Source organism: Rhinopithecus roxellana, chromosome 5, assembly GCF_007565055.1.
Source record: "Rhinopithecus roxellana isolate Shanxi Qingling chromosome 5, ASM756505v1, whole genome shotgun sequence".
Lineage (NCBI taxonomy): Eukaryota > Metazoa > Chordata > Mammalia > Primates > Cercopithecidae > Rhinopithecus > Rhinopithecus roxellana.
The window spans coordinates 90108473-90133639 of record NC_044553.1 but is presented as its reverse complement, the minus strand read 5'-3'; the positions used below and the strand labels follow the sequence as shown (position 1 = coordinate 90133639).

At 37.5% G+C, this 25167-nt stretch overlaps 1 protein-coding gene across 2 annotated transcripts in view; it reads right to left on the bottom strand.

The window, feature by feature from the left end:
* Positions 1-25167, bottom strand: part of KCNH5 (potassium voltage-gated channel subfamily H member 5) — a 362650-nt gene that overhangs the window by 268310 nt on the left and 69173 nt on the right. The window lies entirely within an intron of this gene.

Here is a 25167-nt window from a genome sequence, read left to right as displayed (position 1 = left end):
TAGAGCTCTGAAAACGTGAACAGAGTTGAAGCTGAAATGGGTGTGTGGCCTCCTAAATCCTATTCTTCCTCTAGCAAAAGCCACCAAAAATAACACCAAAAAAATTCACAGCAGCCAGAAAATTCATATTTTGTTGAGAAGATTAACATAACAAATAAGGGATTATCCAAATCAAAGCACAGCATAGGCTTTCTTAAATCAGTGAAAGTCCCATAGTTACTTTTTTGGAAGCGCATAATAGGCCACCTGCAGAGGTAGGATAAGTTCATTCCTGATGCAGTTCACGAAATAGGCAGGGAGGGAAAATGGAGCAGTGATCCAGGAAGCCTCTCATGCACTCATCACCTGCAAATCCATTCGTGTCCAGGACTTCCTTACTGCTAACCCTGTCTCCCAGAATGTAGACAAGGAATCTAATATAACTTATTCTGACATGAATCCTGACCAGCAAGGAGAAATTTGTTGTTGCAGTAGAATAGACGTATATTAATAAGACTTTAACTATGCATGGTAAAGTTCCGATAGTTAAGAAGGAAATAGCTGACAGGGTGCAGTAGCTCATGCCTGTAATCCCAGAACTTTGGGAGGCCGAGGCAGGTGGATCACCTGAGGTCAGGAGTTCAAGATCAGCCTGGCCAACATGGCAAAACCCCGTCTCTACTAAAAAAATTCAAAAATTACCCGGGCATGGTGATGAGTGTCTGTAGTCCCAGCTACTCAGAGGCCGAGGCAAGGAGAATTGCTTGAACCCGGGAGACCGAGGGTGCAGTGAGACGAGATCATACCACTGCACCCCAGCCTCGGCGACAGAGCGAGACTCCATCTCAAAAAAAAAAAAAAAGAAAAGAAACAGTTAAGAATGCATCTGGTTTGTTATACTATATTCTATAAGGCAGTATGTCTTTGACATTTTTCATAATGAAAATTTAAAAGAGAAAGATAACAAAGAGAAGTAGAAACAAGAGTCGCTATAGAAACAAAGCAGTAGCAGGGTCATCCTGCCACGTTTCTGCCTCAACTTCAATTTCTTTAGGCCTATCTCTGTTTAAGTCAAAACTCTCAAATACTGTGGCATATATACAGCCTAAAAACAAATTCCCATTTCACTTTAACACTTGGGGGAAAAAGATGCTGAACTTTAGTCAGTTAAAAAGAGTAGAATTAATAAAATAAAGAAGACAAATTTGTGTAATTCAGTGACATGAGATGTTGGAAGGTAAGAAGAGTCAAGAAAACTTGAAAGCTTTCAAAAATGGAACTGTGTAGTCATCAACAAGTAATACAAAAATAAACATTTATTGAGCACTCCTACATGCCAAGTTCTGTTATAAGCCCTGGGGATATTAAGATAAATATGCCTCACTTCTGCTCTAAAGAAATGCATAATCGAAATACATGAAAAACTCAAACAGAGTTCAGTTTAAAAATAAAAACAATGATGTTATAGATAATGTTTTCTGGTTAGCTCAAACTTTTAAAGGAACTTTGGGACTTCTGTTTAAATACTGCATAGAAAAGTCATTTATACCTGAATTCTTTTCTCTGAAAATAACTAAAAGTAAAGAGAAGGAAAAACAGAGAGAAAATCTTCACTCCATTCAAACTAAGAAAGCCAACACAAGCCCCAACTAGAATGTGACGAGTTAGGACCTACTAGAATTAGATCCAAATGGCGGAAAGACATACATCCTTCATCTCTAGCAAGTAGATCGCTCCAAAAGGAGGTGACCCATCCGGACAGGCCTGCTCTGGACTCTACTTACTTGAAAGCACATTTTCTAATATTTAGAAGTAGTTTAACACTTCTTAAAAACTATAAAATGTTTTATAAGCTTAAAAAGTAAAATATTAGTAAATAGACAAACTTGATATGTTAAGTATATATAAAGCATTATAGACTCTCTCTGCCATAGGTTTAGAAGTAGTGTGACACTACTTAAATATTATAAAGTGTTTTATAAGCTTAAAAAGTAATAAAATATTAGTAAATATACATACTTGATATATATACATAAAGTATATATAAAATATTAGTAATGTATATAGATATATACCAAGCATTATAGACTCTCTCTGCCATAGGTCCTATGGCACCACTTCCTCTTGGTTTTTAGCCAACCCTCCAACTGACGCCCTTTCAACCACCTTCTATATATGAATGATTCTCAGGTCCACTTAGCACACAAAAAAAAAACCTGTCTCCTGAGTTATTGATACTAAGCCAAATGTCTGCTGTGCATTTACACTTGGATATCCCACAGGTATCCAAAAACAGGTCCCAAAGGGAGCCCTTTGCTTCTCCCAAATCAGCTATCTTCTATCATGTGAATGACATCATTATCCACCCAGTCACTCAGACCTGGGGCAAAGCCTCCACGTTTCCCATTTCCTGCCACATGTAGCTGGTTATCAAGACCTAAGAGTCTCATCACTCAAAGTGCCTAAGTGCCCAAAATATATCTATTTATAAATCTCTCAAAAAATGTCCTTATTTTCCATTCCCATAGGCATGTTTTGGTCATGACTTCACAGTTTTTTCTCACTTGTGTGACAGGAACCGCCTCTCCATCAGCCATCCCACCTCTATTCTTGCTTCCTCTAATTCACAGATCACACTATAAAGGCTATCAGTCTTGTATTTTTTTAAATGCACAGCTATCTAACCATGTTCCTCTCTAATATAAACTCCTTTCATGTTGGCTCATTACCTATAGGAATAAATACTAATTTTCAAGTGTGACATTCAAAGCCCACCAGGACCTTGTACCTGCCTACCTGCTCAGCATCTCTCCTGCCTATTCCTCCACCTGCTCTCTAGGCTGCTGCCGTTCTCAGGTAGGAGTAGTTCCCAGAATGTCCATGCTGTTTCATGCTACATTACAAGTTATTCTCTTTGTTTAAAGGCTTTCTTCCTCCACTCTCTTAGTGGTTAGAATCTTACATACAGTTTATGACAAACACTTTCTCTTCCACGTGCACTTCCTTGACATCTTCTCCCTACCTCTGCCACCTTCATTGTCATACTCTCCCCTGTCCCCCACTGGGAGAATTAGGTATCCTTCCTTTTTATTATCATACAGTTTCTGCACATCTCTATTATAACAATTTTCACTGTCACATTTACTACAAGTGTGTTTGCATATTCCAGGAAACTCTAAACTCTAAGGAGTAGATCTACTGTCAATTACAAAGCTGGCATATGGTAATATGTTAAGCAGCCAATAATTCAATAAATGAAAGAATAAACTTTTGTGAAACTAGCAAATGTTGGGGGTGAATTTGGGGAGCTTTAATTACAAACTCAGAATGATTTAACAGTATAATGTAGAGAACAAAACAGTCAATGTAACTTAAGGCTGCATTAATAGAGTATGTCATTGAGTACAAAAGAGAAATTATCCTTAATCTCTACACTGACTAGGTGTATTACTCCATTTTCATACTGCTGATAAAGACATACTTGAGACTGGGTAATTCACAAAGGAAAAGAGGTTTAATGGACTCACAGTTCCACGTGGCTGGGGAGGCCTCACAATCATGGAGGAAGGCAAAAGGCACATCTTACATGGCATCAGGCAAGACAGAATACAAGCCAAACAGAAGGGGAAACTCCTTATAAAACCATCAGATCTCATGAGATTTATTTACTACCACAAAAACAGTATGGGGGAAAACACCCCCATGATTCAGTTATCTCCACCTGGTCCCTCCCACACCACCTGGGAATTATGGAAGCTACAATTTAAGATGAGAGTTGGGTGGGGAAACAACCAAACCACATTACTAGGTCACACTTACAGGAGATCAGTCGAATACATTCATCAGAGAACTGCCAAAAAAAAACCCTCAAAACTCAACTCTATTAGGAAAAGTGAAAGGAACTGGAAAAAGGGAGATTGGGGCAGGGCACTATTTATATTCAAATACACAGTGCACGGATGAGGGCTGAGCTCACTCTGTTCAATCCTAATGTGGGTAACCCAGAAAAAAGTTGGAGCTACAGGGATAGAACGATGCAAACAAGATTTCAACAAGCCTGTGCCACACACTTCTATGCAGTTAACCAACAGAAAGTTAGGTCATTTATTGCTACTTGGAAAAGACAGACAAGGCAATAATAACATTGAGTATTTACTGCATGCCAGGTACTATTCTAAGCCTTTTCTTTGTATTAATTAATTTAAAATTCAGAACAATCCTATGTGGTACCTATCATTAAAGCATGGCCCAGAAAAGTTAAAAATAATTGGACTAAGTTCACATAGATAGTAAGAGGAGGATCCCAGATTCACATTCAGGCAGTCTGTCTCCAGAATCTTCCTTCATTCATTCTGAAAGTCTCTATACCTAGAGTACAAAGTGTAATTTATCCAACCATATGAATACCTGCAATATTTGCTTCAACATGAACATTCTCTACATGACTGAATAAAGGAGATTAAATACCTAGCCTCCTCTTTCTCGCCACTCAGTCACAGCAATGGCCCACAATAGGGGTTCATGGAGGCCCTGGAGCTCTTATATCTATATAGTCTGTAGTTCTCCAACATGGATCAACTCATTTTGTTTTCATAATAGCAGGATTCCTACCTTCATTGTTCATATGAGGACACTGAAGCTTGGTCAGGTTGAACAAACCATCCAAAGACAGTTAGCAAGGAATGAGAGTATCACTCAGACCCAGTCTTTCAGATTCTGAGTACATTTTCCACAACAACCAACCACCCTGCAGCCTTCCTGTCCTTACCCCCAGTCTCTCCTACATCATTGCTACAATATTAATCTTCCTGAAAGGTAGCACTGAGCATATCCTCCAAGGGCTCATCACAGACATTAAGCATAATCTCTTGAACAGGCCTTCAATGCCCGCAATCCCATCTCTGTCTATGCTGCCAAGTCATTTCCCTCTATGCCTCTGCAAAGCCCTAGTGCTCCAATAAAATCAAACTCCTTTTTGTCCCCAAACATCATGTTGAGCAAAAGGAGCTAGACACAAAAGAGTATATGCTATATGATTCCATTACTGAAGAGTTCAGAAACAGGTGGAATTACTCTATGGGGTTAAATGAGCATAGTGTCTCCCTTTGTTGGGAGAGGGGCAGTGATTACAAAAGACATGAGGAAACCTTCAGGTTCTGGCAATATTTTGCTTCCTAACATGGCTACTAATCACTAGGTGTGTTCACTTTGTGAAAATTCTTTCTGCTGTACACTTAAGATTGGGATAATTTTCTTTAAGTATCTCATATTTAAACATCAAAAAAAGGTTATGGAAAACCCAGTAGTCACTGATGTGTTATTAAGCTAACATTTCACCACAGTACATGATTCAGATTAATAATTTCTTACTCATCCTATGATATTTGGTTGGGAAGGGGCAGGGAGTCATAGCCATCATCGTATCTAAAATAAGAGACTTTCCTTATTTTATGATTCATTCTCATAACCTTTAGATTGGGCCACAAATTGCATTTAATTCCTGTTGGCAATTTTAATTTCACTCATATGATATTACTGGACAGTTTTAGAGGTTGATCCTCCAAAAATGCCCTTCTTATGTACTTCTGCCTTTTTCATAACAATGTTTTGATGCTGTACTTTCCACCAGTCCTAGCTATTCATTGACTTTCTGCTTCATTTCACTCCAAACTTTCCAATCTTTCTGTGCCCTCCTCTGCACTCCAGTGGCTTTCTGCCTCTATCCCAACCTCTGAGCTGTTAACACACAAATCCCTGGGGTTCCACTGTGGAAGAGAATATCAAATACATCAAGTGCATAACAGAACACAGCAGGGTGAATGGAGGACTTTCAGCCATCAGCCTTCCACCTTTCTAGCCAGTTTCCTTACTTGACAAGCCCCTCAGGCCATAGTAGCACAAGGAGCAATATCCAGGAGACACCTCTGTGCCATTAACTCTTCAAGTTACTTTTGTGGATTCCACATTAAAGAGATGGGAGGTGTTATCAGAGTAAAATAATATCTTGCAATGATAAAGCCACCCAAAATACAAATCAATTCTCTCGTTTGATCGTCACTAATAATAGCAGGTAGATAATTCAGCCAATATTCCTTCCTATTTTCTTTAACTTTCTTGGGCAAGGACGCATGATAATTAAGTGGAGATGAAAGAGCAGGAATACAGAATTGTCATATCCAGTTGCATGATTTTTCACCTACATTTTGCATTCTCACAATACAATGTTCTGGTAGATTGTTTCAAAAACATAGCTGTGTTTATTTTTCTCCCTGTATCCATACTCCTCTGCAATGTTACTTATAATTCCTCCCATCAAGAGATACAGTCTATTTCCTATCTCTTAAATCTGGACTGACTTTAGGACTTGCTTTGGCCAACAGAATATAATATAAATGATTGCAGCAGATCCAAGCCTAGGGCTCAAAAGGCCTTGCACACCACCTCCACCTGTGGTCTTGGAAACCAGCCCAGCTGCTGTGTGAACAAGACTCACTAGGCTTTGGGGGATGAGAGACCACAGAAGCATCCCTTCGAGTCATGCATTTCAGCCATCCTAGACTATTCAGGCCTAGCCAACTCAGTGGCTGACCACAGATGCATAAGTAAACTTAGTTGAGATAAGCCAAACCTAGCCTAAATCAGCAGAACCACCCAATTGAATTGCAGACTCATGAGTTGAATAAATTATGGTGGTCCTTATCTGTAAAGCCTTAGAGTGATTTGATATGCAGGAAAAATGACAACTGATAAAAATGTAAGAAAAGTGCATATGTTACATATTTATGAGCATAGAATTTCACATTTCTATGACATAACACTGGGGCAATATAGATATCGCATTAATAGAGATGTCCCATTTTAATGTGACATTATCCCAAATAGGAAATATATGGGTAGGTAAAGTAAGATTTATATACAATTGTTGGGTGTTATTTATCTGTTATATTCAGAAATATGTCGCTGTTATCATGGATGCCAACAAATACTCCATGAGAATAAAGAACTCCAAGTTATTACTTCATAAATCTTATAAATATTTCTAAAAGTCAATCTCACCTAAAACTTAACATCACCTTGGGTGGTATCCATGGAGATGACCCTTCCAATAGCCTGGCCTTGGAGTTTCTTCACCAATTCATCTCCAACAACCTTTCTACTTCTCCTCAGATACTCACTCTCATGATAATAATCTAAAATTTGTTATATTCCAAAACTTTCTCCAGCTCTGAAATTTTGAATTGAATCATCCTGCTATCTGACCAGGGCTGCTTCTCTGTCAAGATCAGTGGCCCAATTACACCAACTGCAAAAGTAGTTGATCCTTACTGAACCTGTAGTCCAATGACAGATCTACCTTTCCCCAATTTATTAACCCTTTTCATTCTCTACCTTTTTTCTTATGCAATCCCATAATTTCAATAACATCAACACCCTAAATTGTTTAGCATCTGTCTCTACTTTACACCCACTGTCAAAATTCTAGTCCTGGCTCAATTACCAGCTTTCTTCACATCTGTATTACGAACTGCTCAAGAAAGTTATACAGTGGGTTCCACTATAAATTCATTATCATCACCTTCAATGCATCTGTCAACTACCTAGCAAGTTTCCTGTTTTTCTTATAAATTTACCCACTCACTATATTTCAAGCCTTCTCTACTCTACTCAAAACTCCAACCATATCCTCTTCAGCTACATCTTTCCCATAGATATTTAAACATGTCATGTCCCTCTCATTAAGAAAAAAAAAGGCACCCCCTCACACTCCTAAATCAGCTATCTAAGCAAATCAGAAACCAAGAAGTATCCTTGACATCTCTTTCTCTGACATCACCTCACCCAACCTACCTTAAAATCCTATTCATTTTAGAACAATATTTTATCATGGAAAAGCTCAAACATACAAAAAACAGATAAATAGCACAATAATTCCTTCATTTACCCATAACTTGGCTAGAGTAATTATTAACTTATCACCACCCTTGCTTCTTCTACATCTCTCTTTTAACAACAAACTCCTGGTCCCACTGGATTATTTTGAAGCAAATCCAAAATGTATAATTTTGTCCATAGATACTTCAGGGTATGTCTCTAAAAGACAACATATTTTTTAATTCAACAAACCTATCACCCATTATCACACCTGATAAAACCTAACAAGATTTCTCAAAATCAGCAAATATCCAGTCCACTGAATGCCCACCCTCTCCCCAGCTGGTTTCTTAGAATTAGGACAAAAGCAGGTCCACACTTTGTGCTTTGTTAATGTGTCTCTTAATCTACACATTTCCCTCTCCTTTTTTTAATCTGTTGAAGTCAAATGTATTTGTTTGTCCTATAGAGTTTCCCAAATTCTGAATTCTGAGGTTTTCATCATTATGGTGTCACTAATATAATCCTCTGTCCTCCCACTTTCCTGTAAACTGGTAGTTAGATCTTGGAAACTGTTCTGATTCAGGTTCCATTTTTTTTTAAATATTTGTCTTTATCAATACATAATTTTAACTCCTAACTATCTCTCAAATTTATCTACTTCTCTCAACCTCCACTGACATGTTTTTAGATCATACTAATAGCATCTCTCTCCTCTATCTACAGGAGCTTCCTAAGTGTCAAGGCATTTGTTTAAACCCATTCAATCTGTTCTGAACACTGCATAAGAGTTACCTTTTCAAAATCACTGCTGGTTTAAAATCATCTCATAGCTTCCCACTGTTCTAAAATCTGTTTTGTTTATATGGTCTTGAATGGTCTGGTCCAGGCTTACCACTGTAGCCCCATTCTCCTCTGCTCACTCTCCATCAATTCTTTGAGTATGTCATTCTCCCTCAAACACAGGGACTATGCACTTTCTGTTCTTTCTAAATGGAATGTTCCACAACTCTTTCATGCCCCTTCCTCAGCCTAGTTGGCTCTATCTATACTTTAGATTATAGCTCAGTTATCGCTTCCTTAGGGAACTTTCCCTTTCTGATCTAGATCAGGTCATTTCATTATATAATCTCAAAGAATCACATACATTCTCTTCATGACACTTGTCTCTTTGTGATTGTGTATGTGTATCATGTTTTGTTCATTCTTTTATCCCTAACACACTCTAGGACTCTTAGAAACCTAGTGATTGAGGCCGGGCGTGGTGGCTCAAGCCTGTAATCCCAGCACTTTGGGAGGCCGAGACGGGCGGATCACGAGGTCAGGAGATCGAGACCATCCTGGCGAACACGGTGAAACCCCGTCTCTACTAAAAAATACAAAAAAACTAGCCGGGCGAGGTGGCAGGCGCCTGTAATCCCAGCCACTTGGGAGGCTGAGGCAGGAGAATGGCGTGAACCTGGGAGGCAGAGCTTGCAGTGAGCTGAGATCCGGCCACTGCACTCCAGCCTGGGCGACAGAGCGAGACTCCGTCTCAAAAAAAAAAAGAAACCTAGTGATTGAAAGAATGAAAACATTAATTAAAGAATAACTTAATATACAAATCTCTCATAATAATTTCTGATTCTCCCAGCACTGATACCATAATCAATAATTAATAGCTTCTTAATTTTCATGAGTAGTACCACATCAGGCAACTGGATAGAAACCACAAAACAATAATAAGCTCTGTTTCATAAGCATTGGGCTCTTATTCTAAATAGATTTTATACATGAATGATTACACAGTCCATTTCCATTTCCTTTTGTAAAGTGCAATTTAAAGACAGAAAAAAAATTGCAAACTACATTTATCTGAACCTCTAACCCAGATAACAAATTATATTGCTTTTTCTCCTATTCAGAATTCACTTCTCCAACTCAAGCTACCAAGAGCTCTACCGGGAAATAATCCTAATTACTCCATGGATTAGCTAGCATTCTCCTGTAGAAGATCTGAATTTAAATAACTTGTGCATAACATCTGCATTAGCCAATTCATATTCTTATTGAAACACAGTGGCATAAATGGCCAGACAGACAGACAGATAAAGAATAGGCACTTATTGTCAGCAATATCCATAATGTACTAACTTTTAATATGCTTCTTGTTGTGTAAAATACTTTTATTTTCATATCCACTGGGTCCACGGTGAATATAAAGCTTGACCAAAATATGTACCCTACGAAGAGGTATATTGCCTAAAGCCCTGAATTTTTTTTAACGTTATGATATATATACAAGCAAACCAAATTGGGGATTTTTTTAAACCCTTCTTCAATAATTTCTTACTGCCTTTAGAATAAAACTCAAACTCCTTAACACAACCTACCCCTGCCTACCTCTTCAGACTCACCTTGTGCATCTGTCTTCTGCTGTCTACACTCTGTTCACATAGGACTTCTTTCCTACCTTAAAAATGTATTCTCTCTCACACAGGGGACCTCCAAACATGCTGTTTAAAAGAATCTCCCTACCCACCAACAGTTTCTTTTGCCTGGTGAATTCCTATGCATCTTTCAGATCTGGGCTTAAAAATATAACACCCTCAGAGACACTTCTCCTAACTATCCCCATCCCTGAAGGTTAAGACTCTTGTTTTATAGCTTAAATAATTAGTACAAGAAATGCTGAAGGAATGAGGTAACAGGCAATGAAAGTTGAAGCAGAGTAAGACTGAAGTGGCCATGATGGGCTATGTAAACAAAGAGACAAAGCAAAAGAGAAGAAAGACTAAGTGTATTTGTCAGGTCTCTCCAGAGAAACAGGACCAACAGGACATGATGGACATGAAAAATGGAAATGGAGATGGAGATAGGGAGATATGGAGATGGATATATGGAAATAGAGGTGCAGATGGAGATGGATACAGGGATGGGGATGGAGATGGAGATGGAGACAGAGATGCAGATGCAGATGCAGATGGAGATGGAGATGGAGGTACAGATGGAGATGCAGATAAAGATGGAGATGGAGATGCAGATGCAGATAAAGATGGAGATGGAGATGGAGATAATTGGAGATGAAGATGCAGATGGAGATGGAGATGCAGATGGAGATGGAGACCCAGATGGAGATGGAGATGCAGATGCAGATGGAGATAGAGATGGAGATGGAGACGGAGATATGGAGATGGAGATGGAGATATGGAGATGGAGATGGAGATACAGATAGAGATGGAAATGGAGATGGAGATGGAGGGGCAGATGGAGATGGATACAGGGACAGGGATGAAGATGGAGATAAGAATGCACCCAGTCATCCTGGATCTTCTATGAAAATGAAAATGTTTAGGTTGTATTTTTACTTTCAAATACAACCTCCTTGTTTCAGTCCTTTGACCAGGACATCATTTGGTTTGTCAATGCCACATACACCTGCCTGATATTTGACTGCATTTGGATCAGCAACTAATGCAGACCTAATCCAGATATAAAGCAGTGCTGGAAATCATTCACTATCTCTGATGCAATAGTGTTCATCAAAACTGCAATGGGTTAATTAAAATCAGAAATTGCAAATACCTGCTGGAAGAACTTATGGAATGAAGTCATGAATGATTTTAAAGGCTTCCTGGGATCAATGGAGAAGCTAGGAAAATAATTCACACAGTAAGACAAGTTAGTGAAGAAGAATTTGCCAACATACTTGATGAAGTGGAAGAACATATTGCAGGTCATAACAAATGAGAAACTGGAAGAACTTGTTGAGTCACCTACAGAGGAAGAAGAAGAAACTGAAGCAGAACTAGCAATGTGGATACTATGGAAAGTTGCTGAAGTGTTTCAAATTCTACAGACAATAATGGACAGAATTATGGAATATGATCCACAGATGGAACAAAGCACTAAAGTCTCCTATATGATCAACGAAGGAATACAATTTCTTTCTTTCATTTTTTTTTTCCTGAGATGGAGTTTTGCTTTTGCTGCCCAGGCTGGAGTGCAATGGCACAATCTTGGCTCACCGCAACCACTGTCTCCCAGGTTCGAGCGATTCTCCTGCCTCAACCTCCCGAGTAGCTGGGATTACAGGCATGTACCACCACCCCGGCTAATTTTGTATTTTTAGTAGAGATGGGGTTTCTCCACGTTGGTCAGGCTGGTCTTGAACTCCTGACCTCAGGTGATCCACCAGCCTTGGCCTCCCAAAGTGCTGGGATTACAGGCATGAGCCACCACACCAGGCCAATCTTTGTATTTTTAGTAAGGACAGGGTTTCACCACGTTGCCCAGGATGGTCTCGAACTCCTGAGCTCCGGCAATCCACCTGCCTCAGCCTCCCAATGTGCTGGGATTACAGGTGTAAGGCACCATGCCCAGATGGAATACAATTTCAATAGCAACATTTTAATGAGTTTAAAAGAGACAATAATTTCCAACTACAGTGTTCTTCCCAAAGGTTTTAGCAAAAAATAACCTTCAACTATCAAGGATCCCCAATATTGACATTATCTGCTTCTGCTCCTGACATCCAACCATTAATGTTCACGGCTTGATGATCCAGGATGACCTGAAGAATGTAATCCTCTTCTGATACATTACCAGAAGGTCAATAGTAGCCTAAAGCTATGTCACAATGCCTACATCATTCACCCTACTCATCTCATCATGTAGGCATTTTTTCATCTCACATCATCATAAGAAAAGGGGTGAGTATAGTAACAATCAGATGTTTTGGAAGACAGCAAGCACATTCACATAACTTTTATTATAGTACATTGTAATAATTCTTCTATTTTATTATTGTTAATTTCTTACTGTGCCTAATTTATGAATTAAACTTATCATAGGTATATCTGCATATGAGAAAGCATAGTATATATAGGGTTCAGTATCATCTGTGGTTCAGGCCTCCACTGGGGCTCTTGGAATGTATACCCATGGATAAAAGGGAGTAACTGTATATAGATAATGATGTTTAGGAAGAGAGAGAGCTGTATTGTGAGGAATTGGCTCAAATGATTATGGAGGCAGAGAAGTTCCACAGTCTGCCATCTGCATCCTGGAGACCCAAGAAAGCTGATATTGCAATTCAAGTCCAAAGACCTGAGAACGAGGCCAGTGGTGTAAATTCCAGCCCAAGGGCAAGACAGGATGAGATGAGATGTCCCAGATCAAGTAGTAAAGCAGAAAAAAGGAGAGAATTCCTCCTTCTTCCATCTCTTGTTCTATTCAGGCCCTCAACAGATTGGATAATGCCCATCCACATTGGAGAGAACAATCTGCTTTACTGAATGTACTGATCCAAGTGCTAATCTCAGCAAGAAACAGATATACCCAGTAACAAAGTGTAATTTGAACACTCCGAGGTCCAGTCAAGTTGAGATGAAATTAACACGCATGGTAAGAAATTAGTCAAGAAAAGAGAGAAAAGCTTACAGACAGAGTGAGTGAGTCATATTAGTGGTGGGAAACTCAAGTAAAGATCTACAAACCCTAAGAAAATAGCTAGAAGAGTAAACAGTCATGTCCTCCAAAATAATTTTCTAAAATATCCCTTTTTCCAACAATTTTAATGACAATATGTGATAATATGGAATGTTAAGGCTATAAGAAAACGAAACTGGAGAAAACCATGTCAAAGAAAGACTGTGAGACATATGAAGAAGGAGTTCAAAGAGTAGCTGCATTTTCTTTTTCCTCACTTCCCTATACTTTGGTTCAGCTCCTTCCTTTTTTCAGGCTCACTTCTCTAATATTAGAAACTGGCTGTGCCTTGGGCCAGGTTCCCCAGAGCCACCTTGGTCTAGAGTCATACATTAGGTCCTAAGGTACCACTGTTATTTGTGCTATGTGCTGAAAAATATTCATCCTTATACTAAATCTTCCATCACTTGAGGTCACTTGAGTCTCTTTGCAACTAAAAGCAAATCCTAACCTAACAGCTACATTTAGCCCATTACATGCTTTCCTACATGGTTCACCTCCTCATCACCCCGGTCATTATCTATATCCTGTTGCTCCTGTATTACTTTTATTTGTAGAGCACATCACTAGCTGAAATTATACACACACACACACACACACACACACACACACATAATTTAAATTGTCCATGTATACTTACTGTCTGTTTTTCCCCCACCAGAATATTCACTCTGACCAAGGTGACCTTAATTTGGCTTCTTCCTAAGTCTAGGACCCTGACTTCCCTTTTCTTAGAACATTTACTTTAGAAAATTTTCTATTGTAAATTCTCTGCCTCTTTCAGAGGAAAATCTTCTCCCAGCCTCTTGCCAATTTTATAACCCAGGAATGTCTTTCTCAAAGACTTGTGGGCTATTCCTTTGGAATATAATCATCAAGAAAGATAGTGCCTCTGTTTTCTAATATCTGTAGGAGGCTAGATGTCAAACTTTGATAAGCATCAATTATCAAATGATTAGATGACCTAATCATATTGATCAAGATCTCCACCACTTGTTTCAACGAAGTTGAGTTCAATCCCTCTTCCCTAGTGCAAAAATCTCTCTCTACTATTGCAACAGTCTTGAATACAGTCTTTGTTTTTAACAAACATCTGGTGCAGTTTCCCTTTAACAGTTTTATGAAGATAGGGGAGGATTTGTGTGCTTGTTCAGTGCTAGATTCTCCAATACTTACAATAAAGGAGTAGCCATACTCCTTTATTATAAAGGAATTCCTGACACAGTGTGTGTATATATATATACTGCTAGATATAGATATGTGCTATACACATATATATACATATGGGATATATACACATATATATATACACATATGAGCTATATACACATATGAATACACAGATGAGAGACAGAGAGAGGTGAATATATATATATAACTCTCTCTATATATATATAACTATAAATATATTGAGGTGAATAGATGAATGAAATCAAGTAAGGGATTTGTTTTTTCATTTAAAGGATGACATTCAGAGAAGAATAAATCCTTCTTACATCATTGCTGTAGTTTGCATGTGGTTTGTCCCATCAAAACTCAATATTTGATCCCCAATGTGGTAGTGTTGGGACATGGGGCCTAGTGGGAGGTGTTTGAGTCATGGGAGTGAATCTCTTATGAATGTCTTGGTACCATTCTCATGGTAGTGGGTGAGTTCTCACTCTGGCAAGACTGGATTCATTCTTAAAGGAATGGATAACTTCCTGCAGCAGTAGATTTTTCTAGAGCCAGGGCACTGTTTGGGTTTTGTCTCTCCTCATATGTCTGCTTGTCCTTTGACTTTCTCCACAAGGTTATGATGCAGCATAAAAACCCTCATCAGAATCCAGGGCCATGCTCTTGAACTTCCTAACCTGCAGAGCTGTGAGCTAAACAGACTTCTTTTCTTTATAAATTACCCAGCCTCAGGCATACTGTTATAGCTACACAAAATGGACTAAGACAGCCATCCGTGTATATTTCTCAATGTACCACCACATCTCAGAATTCAAACCAAATACACAGTCATTCATAACACTAAAGAGCAAAAATTTAACAATTGAGCTAGTGATCAGACCTAGTGATATGTTTATCATATGTACTGGCAGGTTTCTGTGCATGGAGACTGTATATTTCCTAAAAATAATTACTTTCTTTGCCAATATAGGTAAGATGTCATTAAATAGATGTTCTTTTTTTAAACTTGCTAGATTTCAATATTGAAGACAAGAAGAAGTGATTCTAAAATTCCAGTAGCATCATATTGAATATAAAATTGAGCAAATCTAAAAATCTGTAATTTATGGTAAAATAATTTTTGCACTGGTTTCCATGATCTAGACCTCTTAATTCACTGTGACCAAGACAACTGCAACATCTGTAAAAGTTTTTGAGTAAGGCCATTCACAACTCAGTGTAACCCTGTGTATAAACGTGAATATAACTGAAGATGGCTGATTTTTCCTGACACAATTACCCAAAAACAAACAAATCACAATGGAAACTAGCATCTTCTGGGAAAGTGCACACCAGGCATTTGATCATAAACTCTGTGTTTGTATCTGCAATACTGATCAACTAAACATTCAAACACGACTATCATACATCGTGCTTGTTTATCAGTAGACTCAGAAGGGTACAGAATAGAAATCACTGCTCATCAAAAGGGCAGTATTAACATCTTCTCCCATGGACATAAACCTCATAGCAGTTTGTGTAGCAGTCCAAAGAGCTATGCTCCCTGTCCTCCGTCTCCCCAAGAAGACAACTTAAAAATGAGAAAATAAGACTCAGTCAGCAGGTACTGGAGACTTCCTGACTTAAAAGCCTTGAGAAATAGTCTAATCTCACCATCACCACTACTCTCACTCATCCTGGACACTGAAAACTAAAACTCTATCTTACTGTCTACATTAACATGACTTTGGACTATCCCTCTGTCTCCCTTAGCATGACTTTCTTTCTCCAGAACTCTCCTGCTCAGATAAATGGTTTGATATTTTTATTACAGGAACTTTGCAAAGACCTATTAACTCTTTAGTGAAAAGTATCTGCAGACAGTTTATGGCCTGAGATTCTTTGAATTCTTTCTTTCAAAATCCTTGCCGTGCTGTTTCCTCCAATCCTGTGCTATTGTATCATATTCTTGAACTTTACCCAATTCTAATAAAGCCCACTCCCCTAGCCCCTCCCTGTTTTTAAAAGCCCATCTTAAATCAAACTTTCGATTCTTAATCCATTCTGTCCTGTCTTTCCTGCTGAGTACACTACCAGACCTTCGCATGGCAGTGTTCCCTTCTACTGTTGTAAGCTATAAATTCAACTCAGCTTTGTCTTTTTAACAGGTTGTGTTGGTAATGTTTGCGGATGTAGCTTTTGACAGCCTCATGCTCTACCTAATCTAATACTTCTAATAACAATGCCACAGGCATAGGTTTCAGAGTCCCACAAGACATATGCTCATATCTGTTGGAATTCTGAAAGCTCCATCATTCAAGGAACCCATAAGCCATGGTGTCCTTATCAAGTTATTTATAGTTTATTAAAAGTTCCTCACAGCCTAGATGCAATTTACTGATGAGGGAATATTTTTTTCTTTCTGTGGAGATGGGGTCCTGGTATGTTGCCCAGGCTGTCCTCAAACTCCTGGGCTCAAGCAACCCTCCTTCCTCTGCCTCCCTGAGGGCTGCGATTACAGGCATTAGCCACCATGCCCAGCCATTTTTTAAAACATAAGTAATATTGCCTAGAAACATAAATGACATGTTCCCTTCATCAGTTCCCAGGAAAACAAAGGAAGACTGCTAGTCAAAAGTCAAATTCTCAACCAGAAGAAGAAATAATTTTGTTAATCCTTTACCTAAATATAAACAACACTTCTTAAAGATGAAGAAATTCAGTACAAAGACAAACACGTTGTTCATAAGTTAGTGTATGTTATGCGAAAGCGGTGACGTCAGGGAATAAAATGAAGTATTAAAAAGGCTAAATGAAGTAGGGATGAGCTCCACTGGAACGTCCCCAAAAGCAGAGTAACAAAACTACGATTTCTCAAGCGTGGGGATAATTATTACACAGAAAGACAACGAACAGCAACCTCTATGCAAGTATTCATAATTACTTATGGTAAAAACTGTTTAAGAATTAGCTGTAACATACAAATTCCAATATATTTCAACCTTCTTTGCCTCTATGTTAGAATCATCCCCTGATGCTTAACAATAGGAACAATTTATCATGAATGAAGATCAGTACAGATAAAAAAAAAATTTATGTAAACAAGAAAATCAAACAAAGGAAGCTCAATGCTATCCTCATTGCTTGTTATTTCCTATCCTCTCAAAGCTAATTCCCTCAGTTAAACAGACTGCTTTGTCTCAGTGGAAATTCATGCAAAAGAATGTTCCTGCAACATCACCAAACTTCTCAAATCTAAGAACGTCTATCTTTAAAGCTGTGTATTACCCAACCTTGATAACATTCTCTACCAATGCCCACCAGGAATAGAATTTAAAAGCTTACACGATAGCCATCATGTTCCAATTTGGAACTTGAGGCTGACTCTTACCCTTTCTCCAAATATTTTCCCTATCTCTTCCTTCACCCTGACACCTCTTTTATTTACACCTTTGAATAGTCTGTGACAAAGTTTTCCCTCAAAGTAGAAGGTAGGTATCTGTTCAGAGACTATGTCTTGTTCATCTTTGTATTCATTAGTATTTATTTGTCCACAATACTTTGCACTCCCAGTGGGAGATCACAGCTTGGAGGCATAACCCTAAGGTAATCCTTAAACATGTATGGAAAGCTGGTAGGGCAGGTCATCTGACTGGAGGATTATTTACATGACAGCATAAGAATACTCATGGAAAGGAACTCATGAGAGGAAATGTGAACATAGTTGCCAAAGGATATGCCCTATAGTCTGTGAGGAGAAAGAGTTTAGAGCACAGCTAAGATTATGCCACAAAGGTTTCCCTCTGGTCATATCTTTCCCATTATTAACAAAAAGCATGTATAGTTAGGAAATATGGTATGCCTCATTCACTTCAATAGAAATATTTGTAGGGTGGCAATTAGATGTCAGGCATCTTGGTAGGTATACAAATCCAAGATGAGTTACAGAGACAGAGTCTCTGCTTTGGAGATTCTTCTAGAAACAAGCATAATACCTAACCATTAGCTCCCTAAAGATCTTTGCTGCATTTGAATTCTTTTCTTGAAGTACAATTAAAGGATGCCAAATAGGCTCACCAACACACCTTCTCTGACCCTATAGATGAAAGACGAGTATGGATCAGCTACTAATCCAATACTCAATATAAATATAATTGATTTTTAAATTATTATTAGAATCACTATGTTTATCAAAAGAATAGAAATCATACAATGTCAGCTTTCAGGTCACAATGGAATTAAATTAGAAATCAATAACACAACTATATCTGAAAAATACCTAAACACTTGGAGATTAAATAACACACTTTAAATAACACGAGTCAAAGAAGAACTCTCAAAAGAAATTTAAAATAATTTGAACTATATGAAATGAAAATACAATTTAACAATGTGTAGGACAGGATATCGCAAAAGCAGTGCTTAAAGGGAAATTTAATAGCTTTGAATGCATATACTGGAAAAGAAGAAAAATCTAAAATCAATAATCTAAACTTTCACCTTTGCAAACTAGAAAAAGAGGAGGAAATTAAATCCAAAGTAAGTCAAAGAAAAGCCATCATAAAAATTAAAGCAGAAATAGCTGAGCACGATGGCTCAAGCCTAAAATCCCAGCACTTTGGGAGGCCGAGGCAGGTGGATCACAAGGTCGGGAGATCGAGACCATCCTGGCTAACACGGTGAAACCCCATCTCTACTAAAAATACAAAAAAATTAGCCGGGCGTGGTGGCGGGCGCCTGTAGTCCCAGCTACTTGGGAGGCTGAGGCAGGAGAATGGCATGAACCCAGGAGACAGAGTTTGCAGTGAGCCGAGATCACACCACTGCACTCCAGCCTGGGCGACAGAGTGAGACTCTGTCTCCAAAAAAAAAAAAAAAAAAAATTAAAGCAGAAATAAATGAAATTGAAAATAGGACATACATTTTTAAAAATCAACAAAGCCGAAAGCTGATTCTTTGAAAGGATTTTAAAACTCAGAAAACCAAACACCACATGTTCTTACTCATAAGTCAGAGCTGAACAATGAGCACATGGACACGGGGAAGGGAACAACATACACCTGGGCCTGATGGTGGGGAGGGGATGCCAGGGAGTGGGAGGGAGAGCATCAAGAAGATTAGTTAATATATGCGGGCTTAATACCTAGGTGATGGATTGATCGGTGCAGCAAACCACCATGACACAGGTTTACCTCTGTAACAGACCTGCATGTCCTACATGTATATCCCAGAACTTAAAATAAAATTAATTTTTTCTTTTTTTTGGTTGGGCATAGTGGCTCATGCCTGGAATCCCAGCACTTTGGGAGGCCAAGGCAGGCAGATCAACTGATCTCAGGAACTCAAGACCACCCTGGGCAACGTGGTGAAACCCTGTCTCTACCAAGATACAAAACATTAGCCAGGCATGGTGGCATGAGCCTGTAGCATGAGAATCACTTGAGGCCAGGAGGCAGAGGTTGCAGTGAGCTGAGACTGTGCCACTGCACTCCAGCTTGGGTGACAGAGTGAGGTTCCATCTCAAAAAAAAAAAAAAAATTAAATCAATAAGCCTCTAGTCAAGCTAATAAAACAAGAGAGAGAGAAGATACAAATTACTAATATTAGAAATGAAAGAGGGGACACTACTACAAATTCCATGAATACTAAAGGGATAATTAAGAAATACCATGAACTCTGCCCACAGATCTGATAAATTTGATAATGAAATAAACCAAATCCTTGAGAGACACATCTGCTAAGACCCACACAAGAAAAAAATAATCTGAATAGAACTATATCTATTAAAGAAATTGCATCAATAATTAATAACCTTCTAAAACACAAAGCACCAGGCCCAGATAGGTTCACAAGTGAAATCTATCAAACATTTAAGGAATAAATTATACCAATTTCCTCCAATGTTTTCCAGAAGGAGAGGCAGAAAGAATACTTTCTTATTCATTTGATGAGACCAGCATTACCCCAATACCAAAACCAGACAAAGATATTACAAGAAAAGTGCAAATCAATATCTCTCATGAACGTAGATGTAAAAATTCTCAACGAAATATTAGTTTTGTTAATATTCAATTTAAAAATTTTTAATCTAACTATGTATTTTAAAAAGTATACACTGTGACCAACTGGATTTGGTTCTAGGTATGCAAAGCTGGTGCAACATTTGAAAGTCAATTAATGTAATCCATAACATCAACAAGCTAAAGGAAAATGGCATGATCATATCAATGGATGTAGATAAATCATTTAACAAATCCAACATCTATTCATGATAAAATACTCTCAACAAACTACAAGAGAAAATTCTTGAACATGATAAAGAACATCAAAAAAAAAAAAAAACCTACAACTAACATCATATTCAAAACTGAAAAACTAGGAGCTTTCCTATTAAGATCAGGAACAAGGCAAAGATGTTCCCTCTCATCACTTCTTTTCAAAATCATCATGGAAATTCTAGCTAATGCAATAAAACAAGAAAAGGTACACTTACTGGGAAGGAAGAAATAAAAATGTTATTGTTCACAGATGATTATCCATGAGATGAGATAATTATCTATGTAGAAAATATGAATAAATTGACCAAAAACCATGAAACTCATAAGTAATTATAGTAAGGTTCCAGGTCACAAGGTTAATACAAAAGGCAATTGCTTTTCTGTATACCAGCAAGGCACAAGAGGAATTTGAAATAAAAATCATAATGCCATTTACTTTAGCCCTCCCCAAAATACTTAAATATAAATCTAATAAAATGTGTACATGATCTATGAGGAAAACTACAAAACTGATGAAATACATCAAAGAACTAAATAAGTGAAGAGATATTTCATGTTCATGGATAGTAAGACTCAATATTGTCAAGATGTCAGTTCTTCTCAAAATGAACTAGAGACAACAAAAACCCAGTCAAGAACCTAGCAGGTTATTTTGTTGATACAAGTAGACTGATTCTAGCTTATATGGACAGCCAAAAAATTCAAAATAGCCACTACAACGTGGAAGTTGAAGAACAAAGACAGAAGACTGGTGCTACATGACTTTCAGACTAACTATAGAACTATAGCAATAAAGAGAGTATGGCATTGGTGAAAAAATAGACAAACAGATTAACTGATCAGAATAGAGAATCCAGGAAGAGACCCACATAAATATAATCAACTGATCTTAGAAGAAGGCAAAAAGGCAATGCAACAAAACAGTCTTTTCAAAAAATGGTGATGGAACAACTGGATATCCACACTGACCCTACACCCTTCATGAAATTTAACTCAGAATGAATCGTATAAAATATAAAATGCAAAACTATAAAACTTATGGGAGATAACATAGGAGAAAATCTAGATGACCTTGAGTATGACAATAACTTTACAGGTACAACACCAAAGGCACAATCCATGAAAGTAATAATTGATAAGCTGGACTTAATTAAAATGTAAACTTCTGCTCTACAAAAGTCACAGTCAAAAGAATGAGAAGACAAGCCACAAACTGAGAGAAAATATTTGCAAAAGACATCTAATAAAGTACGATCATCTAAAATATAAAAAGAACTCTTAAAACAACAATAAAAATAAACAATGGACAAAAGATCTGAAAACACATCTTACCAAAGAAGATATTCCTATGAGAATTAAGCATATAAAAAGATGTTCAGCAACATATGCCATTTGGCAAATGCAAATTTTAAAACATCAAAACAGATACATTTAAACAGATACCACTACACACCTATGAGAACAGTCAAACTCCAAAATACTAACACCGCCAAATGTTGGCAAGGATGAGGAACAACAGAAATTCTCATTCATCGCTGATGGGAATACATAATGTTGCTGCCACTTTGGAAGACAGACAGTTTGAAAGTTTCTTACAAAATTAAACATAGTCTTACCATATGATTCAGCAATCATGTTTCTTGGTATTTACCCAAATATGTTTAAAACTTATGTCTACATATAAACCTGCACATGAATGTTTATAACAGCTTTATTCATAATTTTGACAAAACTTGGAAGCATCCAAGATGTTCTTCAGTAGGTAGGTGAATGAATAAATAAACTGTGATACATCCAGACAATGATATGTTATTCAGCACAGAAAAAAAAAAAAAGAGCTATCAAGCCTTGAAAAAACACAGAGGAACCTTAAATGCATATTACTAAGAGAAAGAAGCCAATATGAAAATGCTACAAACAATCTGATTCTAACTATGTGACACTTAGAGAAGCCAAAACTATTGAGACACAAGGGATCAGTGATTGCCACGGATTAGCAGAGAAGGGGGAAAGAATAAGCAGAGCATGAAAAAAATTTTAAGACAGTGAAACTAATCTGTGTGATGCTGTAATGGAGGACACATGTCATCATATTTCTGTCCAAATCCATTAAAGGTACAAAATCAAGAGTGAAAGCCACTAGAAACTATCAACTTTGGGTGACAATGATGTATTCATGTGGGTTCATCAACTGTAACAGATGTACGACTCTGGTGCGGAATTTTCATCGTGGGAGAATCTATGCATGTTTGGGAGCAAGGGGTACATGGGAAATCTTTGTACTTCTTCAATCTTGCTACAAACCTAAAAGCAGTCTTAAAAAATAAAGTCTATTTTTAAAAAGGCTCACACACTTTACAAAGTTAGATTTAACAGCAGATTGCTCAGGACTCAATGTTGGCATGCTATCATCAGCTGGGGATCACAATGAAAAGAAAAATCAACCAATTCCAAGAAGGATTGGGTAGTGCTATGGTTTGATTGGTTTGTCCCCTCAAATATATATGTTAAAACTTAATCTTCAATGCAATAATATTGGGAGATGAGGCCAAATAGAATGTATTCAGGTCATGAGGGATCTGCCCTCACGCATGGATTAATTCCACTATAAGAAGGGCTTGTAGAAGCGGTTTGCTGTCTTCTGCTATGTGAGGACACATCATTTGTCTTGTCTGCTCTTCTGCCTTCCACCATGTGAGGACACAGTAGGAAGGCCCCCACAAGACAGCAGATGCCGGTGCCTTGGACTTCTTAGTCTCCAAAACTGTGAGAAATAAGTTCCTGTTCTTCATAAATGACCCATCCTGTGGTATTTTGCTATGGCAGCACAAAACAGACTTAGACAGGCAGTATTTATATGGATTTAATAAGAATAAAACTAGGAAAACAAACAGAAAAATTAGGTACATCCTAGTTACACGACTCAAATATTATTTTAAATTATCTATACACTTTAATGAAAAGGTAATGGCAAGCCAACTGTATTAAATAACAATTTCTAACATGCTGTTCTTTGCAGAAAGTCTGAGATGGCAAGAAAAAGGGACAAAGAGGATTCTAAGCTGACAAAAGTTACGGAAATCTAGAAGCATTAATTAGCCTCTCTGATTTCCTATTCTTGTTTTAATGACTAGATCAGAAATAAGGATTATTAATGTAATTATATAGGATAAAGTGAAATAATGCATGTGGCAGCTTGACAAGTATAATTCATGAAAAAACAATAATTTAGAAAATTATTTTCCATAAACTTTTCTGAAAATTAAAAGTATTTACATACTTCCACTTAGTAGTCATTGTTCTATTCATTCTTTCTTCTAAAGCAATGCATGAGTTATCTTTTCTCAATTTCATTTTTTGACCTAGTTTTTATGTTTATCACTTATTAAGACTACTCATTATCATCAAAATTCCCCATGTATCATATTTCCTAAATCCTCCTATGCCACCAAACTGCATGTTATCTGCAGCTGCTCCATCTTTGATGATGTTCTATGGCTCAACTCCCTCTAATCTCTGCAAATTCAGGCTCTCTGAACCTCCCAAAGCTGTATTCCAATGCATACTACAAAGAAGCTCAATCCTATTCTTTGGATTCTTAGTGACAACATTCTTTTACCCTCTGTTTATGGCTTTTAGAACATTTATGTTCCTTCTTTTCAAACAGAATGCCTTCTTCAATGGAATCTATCTTTTCTGCCTCACAGTCTTCTTAAAGAATCACATATTCAGTTCATGAATTCCTAGTAAACCAAACTGCCTTCAGAGAGCATGTTGACAATCTCAAAAATAAAGAATGTTATTAAGTCTTTTATGTCATTCTGCACTTGCATCATGTAAAAGGATTACATCGTAATTTTCAGACTCGTATTTTCTCTTATTCCCAAGACACCATTAATGTACTTCCTCTTCAGGTTTAAGTTCTATTTTATTTTTATGTCATTGTACAACTTACTAAAACCTTGCTAACATTTTACTGCTTCATGTCAATAAGTCACTAGTATACCTTAAGAGCAATGAAGAAATACCAAGGAGATGGAAGACACATTGTTCACCATCACAGGATTTATAATCCAGCTGAAGAAACAAACATACAAATGAAATAATCATACCCCATCAGACTAGCAGAATTCTACAAGCAAAATTTATTAGTATCCCTTTTCCCATTTATTCCTTATAACCACCTTGTGATATAAGTAATTTAGCTATACACTCCTTCCCTTGTTTTACATCATGGAAACTGAGAACCAGAGTAACCCTCTCAAAGTCTCAAAACAAATATGTCCTAGACAAGGCACAAGACTCCAGAACATCCAACAGCTGATATAGTGCTTATGAACACACACAAATCAACAAAAGAAAAAATATTTTTAACTATATTAAGATGCATACCTATACAGATGAAATATGGTGA